This window comes from Oryzias melastigma, linkage group LG6, assembly GCF_002922805.2.
Source record: "Oryzias melastigma strain HK-1 linkage group LG6, ASM292280v2, whole genome shotgun sequence".
In the NCBI taxonomy this organism is placed as follows: domain Eukaryota; kingdom Metazoa; phylum Chordata; class Actinopteri; order Beloniformes; family Adrianichthyidae; genus Oryzias; species Oryzias melastigma.
In genome coordinates, this window is record NC_050517.1 from 32,857,572 (window position 1) to 32,880,523 (window position 22,952).

Sequence of the window (22,952 nt, forward strand, 5' to 3'; positions counted from 1 at the left end):
GCAACGTCACGCTGAGAACTTGAAGTGTTCCTCGGGGTTTAAACGCTAAATATTTCTTTCTCATCTTCATGCCCAACATAGATATTTTTGGTGGAGTGCCAAAGTCAGTTACTGAATTGTGTCTGGATAGTCAGTGAAGGACTTAACAGTTTTGGGGCCCCAAGGGAATGAACAACACCAGGGGCCCCCACACAACGATTGGAATATAGGGCGGGGCTGATAAAATTATTTAATTGATCCATGAAAGTAGAGATCATTATAATGCTTAATGCTAAAGTCCACTAGCTTGATGCTAACGTATAATGGGATTTCCCATAGGACGGCTAATGCTAACACTCGGTCGACCTAAACATACATTGCCGACTAAATGAACATCTTTATTTGAATTTTCCAACCTATTTTAAGGAAATATTTTTAAAGTAACCATTTGTGGTCTAAAACTGTTTTTTGCTCATTCTTTCTTCCTCTGGATTAAGGTGTATTGCTATAGTGTGTTCGCCACCTAGTGGCCAAACCGAAACGCCCTCCAGGAGAAGCAGAACAATTCTCTGTTTGAGAATCCATGTAATACTGTATGATATTAACAATCTCATTATTTCACTAATAAATGTTAATGTTACATATATAGATTATTGATGTATTTGTAAACAAATGTGTCTAAATGTGTGAACTCAAACCTGAATTGAATTGGGAAGATCCAAAGAATTGAAAAAAAATTGAAAATGAATTGATTCTGAAAGCTATTATTCTTTTTTTTTTATTTTACCTTGGGTAAAACATCTAACAAGTAACTTTTTCACTGCTCCATCTCTAGACAGCCTCAATGTAAAAAATCTAAATTTTTAACATCTAAAAATTAGATTTAAAAGTTAAGAAAATTTATTAATATGCAAATTTTTTACTTGAAAAAGACATTGAATGATCCAATTTGTTACCTATTTATCTTCTAGTAGGAACAAATGCGACTCTACTGTCTTGTCTTTAATTTGTCAGGCTTACTATAGAAAGGAAAATGACAGATCGATATTAATTTCAAGCATAGATTATGGGAAATACAGGACAAAAAACAGATTTTCAAGCTCATTACAGGAATAATGAAAGGAAAAAAAACAAACAAAAAACATTTGTCATCTTTGATTCATTAAATATGGTAATTATTAGCTAAAGTCTAGTAGAGTTTGATTGATTGCTTGAAAAAAAAAATACTTGAAAAATGGACCAAAACAGTACCCTATGGGATAAAATGAATATTTTTAAAATAACCATTTTCTAAACCTCCCTTTTATGTCCATTTTCTTGTTGTTGACTTTCTTTATCTTCAATGTGAGTTCACTTGATCCTGTTCTTCGTTTTCCAGTTTGCTTAGCAACAAATTTCTTGTTTCTATTTGATTTTCCCATTTTTCATAGCTGGTTGGTAACCACTTTTTAATGTTTTAAACTCTTGGAAGAGTCTCGCTCTGCTTGCTAACTTGCGGTTGACAGAATGTTCCATCGTTGCAGAGTTATAGGGGAGGATGAAGCACTTTCACATGAGCAGTTTAATGCCATCTCAGTGATTTTTTTTCTTTTTTTCCAGAATCAAATAATGATGGCCATGCAAATTATTGTAAAAATATCTAGAAATTTAATTTAATGCAAAAACTTTATTGTCACTGTACACTTTACAACAAAATTGAGTGCAGTACACTTTTAAATAAGATAAGATCATTATATGTGATAATGCTAGTGTGAATGTTGTAAGCTGAAATTGGCCGCTGAAGATACTAGTGGCGATAGCTGATGCTGCTGAAATTGATAACTGAAAACGCTGAAGCTGATAACAAGCTAAAATCTTAGTTAAATGCCAAATTAGCCTAAAAAAATATTTTAAAAAAGCCTAATATGGCCAAAACAGTTAGCACATAGCTAAATATTAGCTAAACTCCAAAATAGCTTAAAAAGCCTAAATTAGCCAAAGCAGCTAGCATGTAGCTGAATTATTAGCTAAACTCTAAATTAGCCTAAAAAATCTTAATAAAGGCCAAAATAGTATAAAAAGCTAGCAGAATGTCATGAAAACGTTCAGCTTTACTACACTTTGACTCCATATAATATAAAGTAACGTCTAATTGACTTAAAAAATTAGTCATCGACTATTTTAATACTCGATTAGTCGACTAATCATGGCAGACCTGAAGTATAATATAAAATATAAAACTTGTCAATTTATTCAAAGAATTATTCAAGTATAAGGACATAAAAAATAATCTGTGATAAAACACAGAAATATGTGCATATATATACATGTCTGATGTGCAAGAAAAGCTTGGAGGTAGGTAGTGTTTCAAATTTACAAGGATTAATATTTTAAATAATGAAATAAACAAAATAATAAACTTAAAATAAAAAAAGTAAATAGGAACAAATGTATTTAATTTAAATAATAATAATTAAAAAAGACAAAAAAAACCAGATAGACGAAATCAGACCCATCCATCCATACGTTCAGCCAATGCATGGCTCCAATTTCAACAACTAAGAAAGTTTTGAAAAACTGCATTAAAAGCGTTTAAAATTGTGATGGGTTTTGAATAAATACTATTGTTTAATCTATTTGTCCTTCATTTAATTGTTCTACATCTTCTGGTTGAGGGCAGCAGTGTAAACAAAGAATGTCCAGGCTGTATGAATGAGGGACCCGGAACAGTCATATTTTAAGTCTTCATTTCAGGGTCCCCAGGCAATCGCCTATGTTTGCCTAATGGTAGGTCCGCCTCTGCATGAACTGCTTCTACAATACTCTCCATCAAGACGGTTTCTGCAGAGGATGACATGAAGGAGTGCGCTCACTCGTGCTCCACAAACAGCCGCAGATGGCAAATCTGCCCTGCAGGAAGGAAGTAATCGTGTCTGGAGTCAAATCACGCTCCGTTTGTTTGCAGTAGGACTATTACGAACTGACTGTATGTGTTCTGATGTCCAGAAATCCACATCCATGTTCTGGAGTGACTCACTGAGGGACGTCAGGAGGCGTTTAACGAACGCTGACAGATTCTCTCTCTGTGGATCGTCCAGTTCCGTGTCCCTCAGGGAACAGGAAGGATGAAAAATTATGATGTAGTCTAATTATAATTGTCTTGTTGCACATTGTGTCAATAAAGCTGATTAATTCAATGGGGTCATGAGGGTTCAGTACTCATATTTTTTTATTCTGCGGATCAATTTCTCACTGTTTTCTCAATCTTTTCGTAACCTCCATCATGTTATTTTTCACCCTGACCACACCTTACACAACAATAACACAACAACACACAGCTCGCTGTCCTCCTGCCTTTTTTTCTGCCTGATTGGGCATTCACTAGCGGCTCGTCACGCTCCGCCTGACCTTAAGTTTCTGTACATTCTGTCTCCTGATAAATAGTAAACTACCCAGAGCCAGTTTTGTTTGTCTTGTTCTTGCTGTTTACTACTTTCTCAATGTCTTGTTCAACAACAACAACAAAAAAGTGAATAAAAAAGGCCATGAAAAGAGAAAGGGGAGAGTTTGACAGTTCTGGGTCAAAGTTTGGATTTGAGGCCACATTTATGAACGCCGTGTGATAGCCTGAACTCCATCAAAGCTTTTTTTTTCTGAACGAGCTGCCATCCCTGTGTGTGTTTAAAACATGAGTTCCCTTCTCCACTTCCTGAGCCGTGCAAACATGATCCGGCTGATTTGAAATGTCAGAAATTCAATTTGATCTAAATCCCAGCAGAATATTTGACACAACTTGATTATCAGTTTGTTTGCAATCATTTTTTCCCCCTGATGGTTGACATTTAATTTTTCTAAATATAACCTTATTCAGTTATGAATATTTTTCATGAAGAGAGCCATGAAAGAATTGGGGCTTCAAAAAGGGCATTAGTATTAAAATTGATATCAAGTTCCCAGTTCTCAAAAACAAACTGCAGAGCTCATTAAAACGCGGATGTTCTCTGTGTTTGGACAACTTTGCAATTAAGAAAAATGTTACTCAGATGATCAAAAAAGTATCAGATGGAGCAAAGAATCCAGACGGAACGGAGACTTTTTCCATGTTTTTTTCTAAATCTGCTTCATTTCTGCAGAGATTCCAAACATGATCGGTGCCGTCGGATGTATTTTTGTTTTACAATCATATTGAAGAAGCAAAAACAGCCAAATTCTGTCCTTTTGATTGATTACTTTAATAGAGGATTCTTTATCAGAGAAGCTTGGCGTAACACGTTTGACATGTTATTAGACTGGAGAACTGAGGCGCTTTTATCTTATAATATGATACTTTAGGCCATCAGTTAGACTTTAATAAAAAAAAAAACTCTGATTCAAAGACATTTCAGGCTGTTTGTTCATGAAAATCTATGCTGTGCTCAGATCAACTCTATTGGACATCAAAGAAGAAACCATTAAAACTGAATCAAAGCTCATGGTGTTCAGTTATGTTTCACTTAAGTGATGGATATAAACAATGAATGTTCACCTTATTCTCTGGAGGCCGTACTTGCTGTTTAAATCTTATCTTTGTATGAATACACTTTTGTTCAAAAAGTTTCTGGTAGATCTCTCAATGTTTTTATGTATTCTACAGCTGTTACTGAGTCATTCTATTTGTCAGTGTTACATCCTGCTGCGACTGCTGGACCTTTTTCCATTCAGTCCTTCTGTAGAAAAAGTAGATGCCAAAATAGCCAAAAAAGCTAGCTTGTTGCTTAAATACTAGCTAAACTTCAAAATAGCCTCAAAGTCCTCAGTAAAATAAATTTGTCAAAAACATTAACCTGTTGCTAAAATATGCTTATACTCTAAATTAGCCTAAAAATGTCATTTAGATAACAAATTAGCCAAAAACTTTTGTATGTTGCTAAAATAGTTACTAAACTCCAAATTAGCCCCCAGAAAAACCTTAGTAGATGGCAAAATAGACAAAAAAGCTAGCACATTGCTTAAATACTAGCTAAACTCCAAAATATTCTTAAATTCCTCTATAACTAATTTAGTCAGAAACATCAGCCTATTGCCAAAATAGATGCTAAACTCTAAATTAGCCTAAAAATACAATTAGATAACAAATTAACTAAAAATGTTTGCATGTTGCTAAAATAGAAGCTAAACTCCAAATTAGCCCAAAAACCCCAGTAGATAACAAAATAGCCACAAAAGCTAGCTTGTTGCTTAAGTACTGGCTAAGTGCTAAGTACTAGTTGTGATACCAACATTGCTCAAGGTGTGATTGAGTTTCTAAGTGCCGAAAAACTAAAGGAAAGAGAATCATAGTGAGAATGCTTACTTAGCATTACAGGAAAAGGACTCAGTCATTGGCTAAACATTAGCTAAGTAGCCACGTTTTAATGTTTTAGTGCAGATTCTCCAAGAAAATGTTTTTCTGAGATCTAAAGCGCTTTCAGTGGAGCTGCACACGACTTTAAACTTTCACACAATCTCACCATTGCTTATATTTATCAAAGAGAGCCACATGTTTATGTGTGCATTTAAATGCATGAGTTTGTATATCTGTTGAAAGGAGTACATGCACACTTGCTCAATTTTCTGCATCTGCAGCTTCATGCACGTCTTCTGTCCCCCTCCTAATCAATCTCTGACATCCCGTGTATCAGTGTAAATTACTCCCCAAGCAGAGCATTTCCTCATATTTTAGGAATATTTGACTCTCTGTAAATCTCCAGGAATGAGGGAGAACTTTAAAATGTCATTTCACTCCCAGTTTTAGTCCTTTTCAGTGTAAAAGTGATGACACCTCTTCTGCAAGCTGCAGTGTTTTTTACAAATGATCGACAGCACCTCAGGCCCGATTCTTCAAAATAAAATAAAAAGCAAAAATACGACCTAATAATTCTTCCTGGAAAGAAAAAAAGTGAGTCTCTCAGTACAAGACGGAGTCTGTAATTCAGCCCGCAGACACATGCTGCTCCTCTCATCCTTCATCCTGGACAGCAGGAGCCTCCACATTCGCTCCGCCTGGCTTTGGGGCTCTGCGCTAACGTCATTTCTCCTCCGCCCGTCTTTGCTTTATCTCAAGGTGCCTGACAAACAGAATCAAAAGACAAATAGAAGTTCATATTTGCCCAGCGACAAACATGTGAAGGGAACAAGTGCTCTGGAGGTTTGGCTGCTCACCTCCACATGTCACCTCCGTGCTCTCTTCACAGTGGATCTCTTTGAAGAGAAGCTCAAAGCTGAGCGTTTTATGTTTTTTAATCACAGAGACGGTTATATGTAACACCGAGTAACCGGACAGAAACCTGCTCTGCCTCCAGCTGTCTGCTTAGATTTTACAAAGTCCATAAATATTTTAATTTATGCGTAAATGTTTTATTCTGTCCTAGACAGAATTTTCAGAGATTTTCTTCTTTCTTACTGTGCCTTTAGGCAAAGGTGTCAGCCCTCCCGCAAATCCAAAACTCACCGAGATTAACACCCACCAAGTACCCGGTAAAACTGGATTTATGACTTAAAGAACAACCCCCACCCACCTAAAATGATGACATCACAGCGGGAGAAACCATCAAAAAACAGAATCTCTCATGGGTCAAAATATTAGCCAAACTCCAAAATAGCCTGAATAGTCCAAAAAGCTAACAGAATGCCAATTTATAAAACTTTAAAACCAAAACTTTTTAACATCATTAGGAATAATAAAAAGGCAGGAATATTATTCCAGAATAAATCCATTTAAACCTTAAATAACTTTCAATATTTTTCTCTCCATATAAATATATTTGTCAAAATTATACAATTTTTGACTTAAAGAACGACCCCCACCCACCCACAAAAATGATGACATCACAGCGGAAGAAACCATAAAAAACAAAAATCTCCCATTAGTCTAAATACAAATCAGTCAAAATCCACAAATGAAACACACATGTCTGGGATCATTGTATCCTGTTCTGATTAGCTCTGGCTTTGAACGTTTTTCTTCTCTTTGAAGCATCATCAATCTCCTTTGCTTTCATGCAAATCATTTTCCTGGAGGCCAACCGTTCCGTCTTTGCTCCATAATCCATGTTCAAACCAGTTCTCCTAATTTATCATTCACTCTTTCCACCAGGAAATAGTCTTCTCCCTTTCTCCAGGCGTCTTCTTACCCATTGGCCTGTGACATTCTCAAATACTTTCAGGATCCAACCTAAATATTGTGCAGGTTCCTCACCAGACTTTTCTTTGTCGTATGCCACCACTCAAAGTTAAACACTAAACGGAACAAGTGTTTCTTGGCCATTGCTACCAGACACTCAGCTCACAACACAGAGACAGCCGGTGTCTGCAAGACGGTCAACGAGCGAGCTGGGGAGCTTGTGAAGCTAGCCGATCACCGCTAGCAGGTGTGCTTGTGTTAGCCTGAGGGCTATATATAATGAGGAACGAACAGTATGAAACACTTAAAATCTCAAAAAGTTTATTCTTCATGATATCGGCTCTTAACATCGCGCCACAGGACCTCAATTTCACATCTGTGCTATTGACTTAACATTGAACTGGTCCCGCAAATTGTGTTTGTGTGAACGCAGCTTCCGAAGATGTAGATTTTGATTAGCTTTAGCTTGCAAAAGTGACGTTCCACATTTTTATCTTAATATTGTGAAAATTCAGCTCAAGCTGAACAAAACGATATGACATACCATGTGAACATATTAAGAATGTGGGGATGGTTAACTATGAACCTATGTTGCTAAGGAAATCCAAAAATGTACTTTTGCCAGTTCTTCTAAAAAAGACATCTATTTGTTCGTCACATCCAGACGACCAAATAATACAATTGTTGCTATGGTTTAAACCCAACAAAAGAGCTGTCATTTTGAAAAAAAGTGTTTTTTTTATGAATTTGTCACATGGAGCTCTGACCAGTGAGGGCAGAAGGGGGAAGGGAGGGTGGGGGAGGGGAGCCATCATTTCTTGTTTGTTTTTTCAAACGGTTGGGATTATAATTATTGAGTTTGCAAAAGTAAGTTTGTTCGAGTAAATTACATTTTCAGAGTAATTTAATATGAAAAGAAAAAGTTAAGCAAATTGAAACTTCTTTTACTGTAAATGAAAGCTGAAAGTTCAACTCTGTTTTTACAGTCTTTGGAGCGTTCCTGTCGGAGGTGCTGACAGTCTGCCTTCCTGCTTTACAGCCTCTGATAAGGTGAGATCCCCTCCTTCACCTGCCACATCCCTCCTCCATCTGCTCCGCTGATCTGTTAACACTACATTAAAGTGAAACTGAGAGTCTCTAATTGCCCTGGAGGCTTCGGTAGCACTCCTCCTCTCACATCTCCAGTGTATTGTTCTGTTTATTTAACTAGGTTTCTTGGATGAAAAAGCACTTTAGTGCCGCAATTTCCTAAAATGAATTCCTCTCTCTTTCACTTGGGAGGATTCGGAGATGATTTAGACGTGGATGCTATCGACGTGGAAAATCCAGTCCGGACTGGGTTGATTGTGAGACGAAGCTATCATTCTAGATAAGGGGCTCACGGTTTCTTGATTTATTGAAATCTGCCTTCAAGTGTCCCGTTAGGATGAGGGGGAAGAGATAACCTCCACCTGCAGATCAAAGTGAGGCGTTAGCTCGGGACGGTCACTCGAGGTTCCACCTAAGGCAGGGGTGTCAAACTCAATAACCCAAAACACACCTTAGGTCGTGAGCCGAACAGGATAAACATTTATTTGACATGAAGCCCAATGAGGCGATTGTTTTTGTGATATTGGGCTATATAAATAAAATTGATTCAATTGAACACTCTAAAACTTTAAAACCATAACTTTTAAAACATAATTATGAACTAGATATATAGCATTACCTGTGATAATGCTAGTGTGAATGCTGTAAGCTGAATTTGGCCCCTGAAGATGCTAGTGGTGATAGCTGAAGATGCTAAAATTGATGGCTAAAAACCCCAAAGTTACTAGCTAAGAGCGCTGAACGCCAGCTAAAATATTAGCTACATTTTCAATTACCCTAAGAAAAAAAAAAAAAAAAAAACTGAGGTTAGCCAAAACAGCTAGCATATAGCTGAAAAAATAGCAAAACTTCAAGATAGCTTAAAAAACCCAAAAAAGCCTAAATTAGCCAAATAGCTGCATGTAGCTGAAATATTAGCTAAACTCCAAAATAATTAAAAACTGAAAAAAGCGTAAATGAAACAAAACAGCTACATGTAGCTGAAATATTAGCTTATCCCCAAACAGCCAAAAAAAAAGCCTAAATCTGCCAAAACAGCTAGCATGTTGCTGAAATTTTAGCTAAACTATAAAAACATCCTTAAAAAAACAAAAAAGGCCTAAATTAGCCAAAACAGTCAGCATGTAGCTGAAATATTAGCTTATCTCCAAAATAGCCATAAAAAAGCTTTCAGAATACCATTTTTTAAAACTTTAAAACTCTAACTTTTTAGCATAATTATGAATAATAAAAAGGGCAGTAAAAATATTCCAGAATAAATCGACCTTAAATAACTTTCAATATTTTACTCTCCATAAAATATATTTTCTCATAATTATAGAAGTTAGAAATAAGCTCAAGATAACATCGGGTCATTAATAACAACAATAACAATAAAATAAAATGATCTGGAGGGCCGGATCTGGCCCCCGAGCCTCGACTTTGACACATGTGACCTAAGGAGACTATTAACGGTTATTTTGACCGGAGGGGTCAGTTTTTCACATTGCATGTAACACTCTGGTTATCCGAGTATCCTGCAGCACTTCTGCAGCCAGCAGGGCGTCTCTCTGTGAGCCCGCCCGAGGATGACAGATCTTTAAGAGCTTATTTCCTTTGTAATTCTTCTCCGAGCTCCCTGTTGGTTTCTGGAAAATTTGCCAAAGGAATTTGCACTCATTTCATAAGCTTGGATTTAACCTGCGTGTTTTACTTCTCTGTAACACTGAGGAAACATCATCGCTTTCCACACATTCTTTTAGTTTAGTAGGAACGGGATGAGGGCAGAACGTACGAGTTCACCTCTGCTGGAGCAACAGCAGCAGGCTTGTGTGAAGACGTGTCTGCTGGAACGGACCGCGTCGGTGGGATCTCTGCAGACCAGAGTGTAATCTGATGCTAATTCCAGATATTGATTCGTATCTGAAGGATTAAAAAAAGAGAAAGCTCTCAGCAGACCAGGCAGAAGCTTCTTTATGAGTAACTATGTGAGCTCAGTTCATGCAAAGAAAACAGTGAATATGTGAGGATTATTTTTATATAATAATTTCATCCTATTTCCACTTTTTATCCTCCTTAATCTGTGTTTCTCTGTTTAAAAAAAGGATGGATGGGATTTCTTCTGCTTTGTCTTTGGAATTGTGGGAATTCTGAATCTATGTTGATGAAATCCTTTGGTCTGTCAGCATGTTTCACCTTCGCAGTACGTCTAGTTATTTGAAATCATCTGGACTGTTTTCCTCCTTCTAGACATTCTTGCTCCTGCATGTTGTTTTTATTAATTTAGTGACTTCTAAAATATTTAGCGGTTGATCGTTCAGTGAATATTTCCTCTATTTTCAGATTTTTTTTGATGTGTTGAAAGTTTTAGGAGATAGTTTGGTCTAAAATAGTGCTGTCAATTGACTAAAACCAATAGTCCTTTGGTTTGGATTAATCACGATTAATCTCAATGCTTTACTAGGTAAAATTTATACAATAATATGCAGCTTTTGTACAAAAACAGGTCAAAGAGAAAATTATTACTTCATTTTCATCATGTAAAATGTTTAAAGTTTAAAGTGTTAATTCAGAAGTGTAACTTGTGAACACAAAACTCCTCAACAGTAAGATGGGCAGAAGTCTGAAGACTTTTATGTCTGCAGTTTTACTCCAAGATTCAACCAGTTTCATTCCCACTTTAATTCCTCTGCTAAATAGCTGGTAAAACTGACTGTAGATGATCTATTGATTTATAATTGATTTTATTGACTGATCTATTTTATTTTTATGTATTAATGCTGATGAAAGTGTTTTAACAAAGTTCTGTCTGTGTGGGCCTTTACTTGTGCTGAAGTTCAGTCTGTAAATGAAGTTCCCAAAAGATTAAATACAGTTATTTGAATTTAAGTATTTTGCAGTACTGGACCCGAATTGGTACCAGAACTTTTCAAAACGAGTGGTAAGAGGTGAACTTTCTCTTTGAACAGATACTTTGCTGAACCTATATTGACGATCAGCATTTATTTCACTTTCCTTTGCCGCTGTAGTCAAGGTATTTAAAATCACAACCTGTTGTCAAGTTACCGTGACAACGGCCCAAATTACCCAGGAAGTAGTCTGGTTTTTTTGAAAAAGCAATCTAAATCTGAAAAAAAAAAATAAGAATAAAGTACTAGAAATCGATGTAACCATGTTATAAAAGTTATAATCCACGGTGAAGTGTGCATTATCAGAAATTATTGTACGCTGTGAAAGCTTGAACTGATGGTTGCTTTGTGAAGTGCAATTAATTGGCATTATTTATATTAACCCGTTAATTATTTTTTATTAATCGTGTGCGTTAACGTCGACAGGCTTACTCTTAATTACACGTGTAATCCCTATCACATTGTTAAAATATTCTGTAATCTTTGAAACGTTTTGGAGCCAAATATTTTAGGTATTTTGGACTAATTCTGAATTCTGCATTAAACTCCTGGTTGTTGAAATGTCATTCTTAGCATCATCCAACATTAAACAGTCTTTTTTTTAGTTCTTTAGCAAATTTCAACATTTCATTTAATAATCTTGGCAGATTAGAATCATTCTTTAGCATTTATTTATTCTTGTGTTTCTTCATCTCTGGCTAATTTGACGTAGAGTAATTATTTTATTATGTCGTATTTATTCTTTATCAAGTGTAAACATGGAACTGACACGCCCCTTTTTCACTCTGACAGCTCGTTAAACGATTTCACATGAAGACCGCTGAGGCCTGCACGAGATCACATGATTTAAACGGCTTTAGAGGTTCTACAAAACAGCTTCATTTGTGTCGATTCATAACATATATGACGAGCAAAACGCATTTAGATATGAAGGATGAAGCAGGTTTTGATTACAGCTGCAGGATCACTATTGATCCATGTTGCTTAATTGAGAACTGAACCACACGACTGCATAACACAAATGTGGTAGAAGCTCTTTGCATGTTATTGAGGTGTTTTTCTCATGTTGGAGGACATATTTAAAGAAACCTAATTGCATTTCTGAGTATTTCTCTATTCAATTGTTGTGCTTCTATGACATTTCATTGTTCTATTAATGTGTTATCTGTTAAAATGTGAAGCTTTCTGCTCAGCGTTCGCAGAATTGTGCTGCAGGTTTTTGTGATCTCCATATTTAATGTCCCTTTTTGTCTATTTGATGTTGTGTCATCCAAAAATAATTATCTGTCTGTGTCTCTTTGCTCAGCTGTGTCCTTGTTGTACCTTTCTCTGCACGACAGAATCAATAAAGTCGCTGTGTAGCTGCTGGAAAAAAAAAGAAAAAAACACAAAAACAACAAGAACTGAAAGGCACCATGAGGCCTTTTAGTGTTCGGGGTGATTAAATGAGCAATTAGGCAAAAACAACAGCGGATCCAATAGAAACTGTTTAGCGGAGCACACTGGCTGCCATTCAGACTCTGATTATTTAATACTGCTTTATAGGTGATACTAAATTATTTGCCACATAATCCAATCACGCTGGCAGACCTGATCTGATAGCCGTCCAGCCTGGCTCCTCGGTGACCACGCTGGCGCGCTGAAAGACGTTGCTTGATGTCATTCCAGCGGCGGGCCGCTCACGTCACCGCGGCGGCCGCTGGGGACCCGTGTGCCCGTCTTTAATTGGCCATTGATTGAGTCTGTGATGGAGACAGTAAATTACAACCCGGCTTCAAACAACTTGAGCTTGAAGGTGTCAGTGTGGTTCTGATTGTCATATTTGTGGCTGCATTATTTATACATCCCTGATTCTTATTTATGTGTCGGGGAGCATTGACGCAATCCAAAGCAGAGAGATGGCAACGCGCAGCCCCAGTTGGAGGCGATTTATTTGCATGTGTCAATCCAGGCTGGTTCTCTTTGGAGGAATGCGGGCGCTGTGTATTTGGGAAGCATGAGTTATTCCTTTTGTTTGACAGAATGCCTCCATTTGGAATCAAATTGGTTCCTCTACAGCAGTTTTTATGGTGGAAGTTAATAACGTGACATGATTCACGAAGCACACGCTCAGGTCTGTGTGAGCAGAGCAGAGGCTGATGTAAAGAGTGTGTGGAGGCAAGTTGGTAAAAAGTGCTTCTCTTAGATAAAACTGAGAGTGATCTCGTGATTTGTCCGTTAAAGCTGATGTAATTCAGGGATTTGAATATAACAGCAGCGCAAATATTCAGGCTGAGGGATTCGAATGCTCATTCGAGAGGCAAGACGCTCTGACCGACAGAAAGAGATATTCTCAGGGAGCTCGGAGCGTGTGAATGGAAAACAAAAAAAACAATGGATTAGGGATAGGATATGGATGCATGGTTTGATGGGGAATTTCATAGATTGGAGGATGATGGATGGATGGATGGATGGATGGGAAGATGCTTAGATGGGGGGTTTTATAGATGGGTGGATGATTGGGAGGATGGATGGACGGATGGATGAATGGTTGCATGGATGAGTGGTTGGATGGCTGGGAATTGTTTTACCTGCCATTATTTATGTTGTATTCCTAAGATGACCGTAGACTTGTTGGAAGAAAAAAAATAAAAAAAAAACATTGTCAGGAAACAAATAAAAAACAGAGAACACAAATTGTCCAGTCGTTCATTGTCCGAGGATTTTTTTTCAAGGGTTTTGTTGGTTGGTTGATGCTGCTATGGGATACAGGATGTAAAGAATAGTGATGCATATCGGAAAGTCAATCTTTTACTAAGAGAAATGGCAGTATTAGTTAGGGCTGGGTTTAACAAATTGATTAATTGATCTTAATGAAGTCCAATTCACACTCCCTCATTCCAGTGTTCTTTTACAGTCATTGATCTGGAATCAGGCGAGAAGGAAGATACTCAAATCTTAAAAAAATCTTAAAGGTGTTGAATTTATTGTGAACCTGTTCACTGATTCACCTATCTATCTATTAAAAGTTTGATCTGAGCCTTAAAAATTGTGCTGTGTGAAACTTCTCAGTTTCATATTTTTTTTATGAAAATTTATTTTTTCCGCACAATTATCTCAGTGAAAGGATGTCAATACATTTTTATGCAGGAGCACACTGAATGCCCACCGCTGGTATAAAAAGAAAAAAAAGTGCCAAAGTATCACAGCACAGACCACAAACAAGATAAGAAGCTAAAGTTTTGATCATAACTGAATAAAGTAAATAAAATGTTAAATGGACTGAGATATGAGTCTTGACATGCATGGCCATAAACACCTCATTAGAAGTCTTAAAATTAACTTGAAAAAACTTTAAGGAATCGTTTTGCTCTTGTGCAGGCTGCTGGGACTTTCTCCTGTGATCCTGCTAATCAGTCACAGCTGCCTGCTCTTCAGTGATTAGGTTTAAGGTTCTCTGCTGAAGCTCTCTGTGTTGTTTTGTTTCCTGGCCTGTTTCTGCATCTGTGTTTCCTCCTGCTTATCGAACTGTGGCAGCTTATTTTTAACTTTTAGACGTCAGAACTTTCTGAAACTACAGCGAATTGGTGTTAAATCCAGTGATTCTGCTCTACTTCAGTAAGTTTTCTTTCTTTTTCTTGTCCACTGAATCAAACGTTTGAATTCCTGGGATTTTGTCTTTACTTAACAACTGAGCATTAATAAAGCCACAGCTCAGTAAGGTGTCGCTCTGAAATAGCATCGCTCTGATCCCACAAACGCCTCGCCGTCCTCCGTCCTGATTGTTTCTCCTTCTTGTTGCTGTGTTCTGTCAAAACAAACGTCCCTTCCATCCAAACAGCCCAATATAACCGCATGATCTGCGTGCATGACTGCTGGACGCCGTCATCCTGCAGCCGTCCTGCGTGGAAGTATCCGGGGAATGCGGCCTCCTGCTGCGCTGCTCACATCCTGGAGCTCTTCCGGCGAACGCCAGCTGGCCGGGCTGGGATTTGACGCCTGCCTTGCTTGTGTGTCACGGCCGTGCGCGTGGAGCCGAGCGTTTTATGTGCGGATGCTGACAGCCAGTGCAGGTATTGATCTGTAGCCGTTCCCACTGAAGCCCAAAGGGCAGACTGGATCAGCCGTCAGTCAGGGAGAGAAGTTCTACAACTGTACTGATCTTACACCTCAAATCCCACTTGGAGAGGGGGTGGGGGGTGGAAAAGTCATGGAAAGACGGATGGAAAAATGGAATGGTGAAAAACATGGAATATATCATCCTGGCTCGTGTTTGTCGACACGTTTCAGACTCGGGATGGCCTCTGTTTAAACCGGGGGTGTCCAACCCCTTTTTGCTTTGTGGGCCACATTCAACCCGTCTGATCTCAAAGTGGGCCGGACCAGAAACATCAAAGAAACTTGTTATCTGTAGATTTGGTTTTGTTTTTTTCCTCAGTTGGAAAAAAAATGCCTTAAACAACAACAGTAGCATAATTTCCAGAAACGATTCGATTCACAAGAGCCTCAATCGATTTAATTCAGATTTTTTTTCGATTCTCACGTTTCTTCAATCAATTCAATTTTAGGTTTATACATTTATACATATTTGTTTAGAAATACATTAAAAAATCTATTATTTAATTTGAATATATTTATATTAATTTGATACAGTTCACATATTATAAAATGTATCAGTAAAATCATGAGATTGTTTAATATCATCCAGAGTTGCATGGATTCTTAAACAGAGAAGCTCCAACAATTGTTCTGCTTCTCCTGGAGGGCGTTTCAGTTTGGCCACTAGGTGGCGATCGCGCTTTAGAAGTACACTTTTTTCAAGAAGAAGACAACAGTAAGAAGGGAAAAAACTAAGTTCGAGGCCACAAATGGTTACTTTAAAATTATTTCCTTAAAAAAGTTTGGAAAATTAATGCCTGTAAGTAAATAAAGATTTTCATTTAGTCAGCAATGTATTTTTTTGGTCAACCGAGCGTTAGCATTAGCCGTCCTATGGGAAATTCTATTGAACGTTAGCATCAAGCTAGCGGACTTTAGCTTTGTGGGCTAAATTGATGTTGATCTATTAAGCTTAAATTGATTCAAATCGATTAATCGATATTTTTCAACCCACTCCTAGTTAACACGTCATTAATGAACTATGATCAACTCGTTAATATTTATTAACGCAAATTAATCACATCTTACGGAGCAGCAGTCCTTAACATGTGTATTCAAAATTGAATTGAAAGAATTGAAAAAAAATCGAATCGAATTGTTTTTGGAAGTTATCGATTTCCAGCCCTAACCATAATTTGTCACATAAATCGACTAGACACTTACTTATTTATTTTTTTCAATATCCTTATATATTATTTTTTTCTTCTCACAACTGGGCCGTATTCGACCATCTGGCAGGCCGGATTCAGCCGTACGTTTGACACCTGTGGTTTAGACTCTGTTGATGAAGACAAACAGAAGTGTTGACCTTCTCACCTCAGTGCCACCCACGTTTCACCGCCGTCTCCTCCCTTCGTCTCCGCGCTCCAGACGGCCGGGCCGATCCACATCGACTGAATTACACACACAAATGCTATCTGTGCACATACGCTCCTCACCCCTGGGCACAAAGAACTCATCTCAATCAAATGTGGAACATATCGCAGCTATTCTCATAATTGCTGTAAAATGACATCAAAACTTTCTTTATCTCTTTAAGGATAAGGATGGAAATTGATTTTATATTTATGGCTTTTCCATTCCTCTATTCCTTGTGGTTCCCCGTTCTCTTCTTTCTCCACATCAATCGGTTCTAATCACGATTCGCTTCGATCTGACGTTGCGCGGCGCGGCGGCGGGCGTTCGGAGTGCCTGTTTGGTAAGAGATGGACTCGGCTGATTGTATTGATGAAATTCAAGGTCGCCACGAGTAGTCTTGCATGACTCGGCTCTGCTGTGATCCTTTAGTGATTATCCCATTACTTTAAATCTTCCAGCTCTGTTCCCACCACCCATTTAACATGCTGATGGGTCGCTGCGAAGCGCCACTTTTAAAGGTTTCGTGACAACAACCCAAGAGAGGGAGCCTGTGGGACTCATAAAGCAGGGGATAATGGACAGACAGGGACTAATCTATACCTGTGTGTGTGTGTGTCGCCTTCTTTCTCCAGCTAATGAATAAATGTGTTGTTTTCTCACTGACAATGTGCCTTCTGTGTTGGGCTTTGCCGGGGGAAAATTACTGTCAAAATGAGGTATAATGTTATTTGATGGTAGCTGTCACTGTAATTTAATTAGACTGTTTTGAAAAGGTGCTGAAGCGGGCCGCACAAGCCTCAGTTTGACCCACTTTTCTAATGCTTCACTGCAAATGCTCGAGCTCAGATCCAAAATCGTCGAATCTGTTTCGTAGCAGGTGAACATAAAAAAATATAGATACATATATGAAAGTGTCATTTAAAAAATCTAAAACATGTGGAAGTTTCCTTTCTGAGCAGACACATTTTAAAACTAAAACGGTCCCAAATAATAAAGTAAAAACTAACTTAAAATGTTTTTCCCCTAAAGCAGAGTAGATTATTTGTCCCTCGAGCTGCTTCTTGATTTATTCAAAGTATTATTTTATGACATGATGCTTTCAGCATAGCATTCAGGATCCTGAATGTAAATAATCCATCCTTTATGTTAATCAATAGTATTTAATATTTCATTCAAGCTTTGCATACATTAAGAAACAGTCAAATGGGATAGTAATCTTAAGAAGAAGATTAAACCAAAGAACAAATTCTGGATCTTACTTTATCTGAAAGTCGTACTAAAGACTAAAACTTTCATTTCAAAGTCCTTCTTTCTAATCTGTTTATTGAGCATCTTTATCTCACTTAGTTCTTAAAGCTTGAATCTTATTAGTTTTCAATATATATTCAAATTTGTTCTGTCAATTGATTAAAAACATAATCAGATTAATCGGATGGATGAGTGGTTCGATGGTTAGGAATTGTTTTATCTGCTTTTATTTCATAGTATATTCCCAAGATGAGGCTTATTATATATATATATTTATTTTTAAACGTGGCAAAAAAAAAAACATTGACCAATAACACACAAAAAAAAAAACAAAAAAAAAACGGGAACACAAATTGTCCAGTTGTTAAGTGTCCGTTGTCTTCTTTGAAAGGCTTTCTTGGTTGGTTGATACTGCTAGGGTTTACAGGATGTAAAGAATACAGATGTGGATTGAAAAATTGATCTTTTACTGAGAGAAACAGAAGTTTCCGTTGTGGCAGGGTTCAAAGAACAGATTAATTGATCTGAATAGATCTGAGTCCAGTAGAAAACGAATCGATCCATAAACTAGATATCGATCTTTATCTATTTATTTTTCTCCCCAAAAAAGTCCTAAAAAAGTTTTTTTTTTTTTTTAATGACACAATGCTTCTGACAAAAACATTCAGGATTCTCAATGTATAGAATCCACCCTTAAAAAATATATTAATCACACTTTTAGGTTGTGATTTATTCTAATAATCTAGATAGATAGATATATACTTTATTAATCTCTGCAGAGAGAAATTCCCTGTCTGGTAGCTCAACCATGCACACCAGCAGTCACACTAAAAAGACATAAAAAAAACACGAGTGTGATAAAAAGAATACTAAAAGTTACCTTAAAATAGGAATGATAAAATAAATAAATAGAAAGTAGAGACTAAATAAAATGCGCAGAATAAATAAATAAAATGTGCAGATAAAATGCAAATACAATAAAATGTGCAGTAACACGTGCAGTCAGAGGTACCTGTTATAAAACCTCATGGCAGTCGGGATAAAAGACCTCCTGAACCTCTCTGTTCTGCAGCGCAGAGAGATGAACCTCTGACTGCGACTGCTAATCTCAATGTTTTATTGAGTTAAATTATTTGATAATATGCAGCTTTTAAACAAAAACAAGAACATTTCTCCTTAATTTTTAGTGTCTGAAGTTTTTAAATGAACTAATCGTTAACTCAGATATCCCAGAAGTGTAACACATCATCAGTAAAGTAACTTTTATGACTGCCGTATTACTCCAAGAAAACAAAGATACTGGAATATAGACAAAAGAAACAAAGATTGTGTTTCTGCACTTTACATGGACTTAAACCATGGTCCAGGTGAATCCTTGATTCTTTGATTGATATGATTTATTTCAAGCATAAATTGTGGACAGTATTATGCATTGCATCAATATATCACAACAGAAGTAATGAAATACAAAAACTGGAGTCTCAGATTTTGGACGTCACTTTCGCTCTACGAAGTGACCGATACTTACTGGTTAGCTAGCGTTTGTATAACTTTAAAAAGGTCATGCTACAACAAAACGTAATACATTTAAATGTGAACCTCTGTTCTTAAGAGCGCAACCATGTAAAGAAATTCGCTTCTCCGCGGCACAGCGCGACGCGAGCCCCCTCGCGGGGGAGGGGTCTATACCCCTCTGCTTAGAGGGGAGGATATTAAAAAATATATTTCAGACGCCTCTTGCACTTCACAAGCCCCTTCAAATGGAGGGGTAGGGACAATTTGGATTGGGCCCTTCTATTTCTATCTGATTTAATGCTTTATTTAACCCAGGAGTCGGCATCTGTTCAGCAGGAAAGACAGTGGTGGCAACAATTAGATCTTAATCTGTCGTCTGTTTGTATTTTTCAAATTTTGTAAAAAAAAAATTGTTTTAAAATTTTGTTTTCTCTTGTCACTGTGTTTTTTTTCCTCCTGTGGCATCATAAAGGAATGGTTCATTCATGCAGCGCTTTTACTGTGGCCCCGCCCACCCCACATAAATTTGATTCTGCCGACGTGAAGCAGAAGACGGTTGCTTAATTAATTAGCATTAATAAATGTGCTAACTTTTTTCTTTTTATTAATCATGTGTGTCAACGAGTTAAAGTTGACACCCCAAATTCAAATATTACTTTTTATTTATCAGGGTTTGGTATTAGAGATTATTCATTTGGATTAATACAAAGAAACACTTATCACTACCAACGATCTATTTATTTTACTCAAAATCATGAATGGCTTGAAATTCTGATTAAATATAGCTCTACCATGTGCAGTTGTTACATTTTTAATCCAAAACCTTAACTTTTAAATTATGGAATTTGGATTTTAATGGGACTATACTTTGAATTGAAGTTAGAGTTCACTTTTTAAAAGCTAAAACGGATGAAAATTTGGATTATAAGGAAATATATTCATAAAGTCTCATTAAAACAGTTTTTAAACTAGTTTTGAAATGAAGTGCATCATTTTCTGCTCTGAAACTCAGGTAAATCCGGCTTGACGTGACAGCTGAAGGTTTGTAGCTTTCAGGCGTATAATCTCAGACGCTCTGATGACTCCTGCTTCTGCTGTTACAGTTGATCAGGTAATTAGCTGATGGGCAAACATGTTCTTTGCTTGTGATTCTGTCACACGCAGCACATTATTGCAAAAGCAGGCCAAAACAAAACGTTGCTCTATTAGGAGCAGCAGAACACATGTTTCAGTCCGGGTTACTCAATCAGAACCACCAGTTAGCGCTATTGATTGAAAGCAGAGTGGGGGGAGCCGGAGCTTCACTGAGTACTGAGAAATCACCAGATGGAACAGATAGTCTTGTTTGTCACGAACACTATTGATTGGGAAGTCCATTACAACAATTAACATTTTCAAACCAACGACGTCCTTTTAGGAGCAGATTTTCTTCATGGTTAAATGAAGTTTCCATTCAAGACCATCTCTGAAATACATTTGTATGAATCAATATATTGTTGTGCAGTTTTAAATAATTGTTTACCACAAACATGACCAACAGGAATAGTAGGGCTGTGGATTTGAAAGAGTCTGGGGATACAATATCACGATACACATGATACTGTATCATGATACACATGATGCACATGATACAATATCATGATACACATGATGCAATATCACGATACACATGATACAATGTCACGATACACAGGATACAATATCATGATGCACATGATACACATGATGCAATATCACGATACACATGATACAATGTCACGATACACAGGATATAATATCATGATGCACATGAAACAATATCACGATACACATGATGCAATATCACGATACACATGGTACGATATGATACTCACGATACACAAGATATATCACAATGTACATCAAATGGTATCCCGATACGCATTATATGATATCACGATACACATAATGCAATATCACGATACACATGATACGATATCACGATACACAGGATACAATATCATGATGCACATGATACAATATCACGATACACATGTTACAATATCACGATATACATGGTACAATATGAAACTCACGATACACACAATATATCACGATGTACATCAAATGGTATCACGATACACATGATACGATATCACGATACACATGGTACGATATGATACTCACGATACACAACATATATTGCAATGTACATCAAATGGTATCACGATGCACATGATGCCAAAATCACAATACATATAATACGATATCATGATACACATGATACAATATCACAATACACATGATACGATACAATATGTTCCAAGACTGCAACAGAAACAATAGATGGCAATAAAAGCACAATTTTTTAAGTTTAGAAAATTCCATAAAGTATTTTTTATTAAAATTAATTCTTAAATAAAATAATGGTCTTTCCTTATAGATCATAAACAACACGATTCATAAATATCAAACCCAAAGAGTCACCTCAATGGCGCAGCTGAAGGTGACCGCAGACCAGCCAAATGTAGGACTACATTTATTCTTATCTCATTCATTTTTTGGGCCTGTCCCTTTTAAAGAAATAATAAAAATACATTTATATTGCATTATGAATTAAATGAATGATTTTTTTTTTGTTTCAAGCAATCAGGTAATAATAGATAAAATAACATCTTACATTGTCAATCAGAAGTTGATCGCTTGAAAGGGAGTGGAAGGAAATGAACTTGTATAATCCCACCCTGGCTCAACCATACCATTTTCTCTACATTAATTATCAACACTTGGTTCAGGACTTATTAAATATTTATACCCTACAATAATAGATTATTAGGTTATTAACCATCATTAAGTTCAGCGATGTAATCAAATTGCAAACATCCACAGACAGATCATTTATATTAATCAGTATCAAAAATGTACATATATTTAGACGATTATCATTAGGAAAGAATCATCCACATTAATCAATACCAAAGATCCAAGACCATCATACAAAAAAAAAAAAAAAAAAAATCAGCCGCACCAACCAGCTCCAGAATCCAAAGCAAACCCAGATTATTAATAATCATCCTCATTCAGTGTCTTTATTTAATAGAATTTTATTATTTTTTACCTAAATTCTGCAGAATTTTAAATGCAGCTTCATAGTTTTCCATTGATTTTTCAAAGAGTGCCTCCTGCAAAGACAATTAAAAAATTCAGAACTTGAATTAGTCAAATCCATCACTTACCAATTAGATCCATTGATTACTACACATTTGTTGAACAAAACAATAACTCAAGATTTACTCTATGTGGTTGGAGAGCCGTGGAAAGTTTGAATGGATTAGACACTAAAATGACAGTGAAGTCACATCATGAAACACGTCTGAACAGCATAGAGGACTGTTGTTTCATCCTAATTGTTCCACAAATACTTCAGAAACTGGTTAGTGTGAGCAGCCGTTTTTCTGTCCACTTCTTCAGCGGGGAGCGCCGTCTCTCTGCCAGAGATGTTTCCTCATGGAGAACGGCTGGTCCCCATGGTGAGCCGGTTTGGGCAGCTTGCATGGAGTTGCTGTGCACAGTGGATTTGGTGTGTGAGATGCAGATGAGTGTTTAATGGGCATCGCTGGAGGGGTGAGGAGGGATTAATCTGAGATTTCAGACCAATT

At 36.9% G+C, this 22,952-nt stretch overlaps 1 protein-coding gene across 4 annotated transcripts in view; it reads left to right on the top strand.

Moving 5' to 3' along the window:
• The window catches only part of tspan9a (tetraspanin 9a), a 337,382-nt gene that overhangs the window by 110,158 nt on the left and 204,272 nt on the right, over positions 1-22,952 (top strand). For 3 of the 4 annotated variants that reach the window (XM_024281296.2, XM_036212565.1, XM_036212564.1), the window contains one exon: positions 8,086-8,149. The gene's annotated coding sequence lies outside the window, so the exon portion shown is untranslated. Of the gene's footprint in view, positions 1-7,902; positions 8,150-22,952 lie in introns of those variants that run through there. The other variant, XM_024281297.2, reaches the window with a different exon arrangement.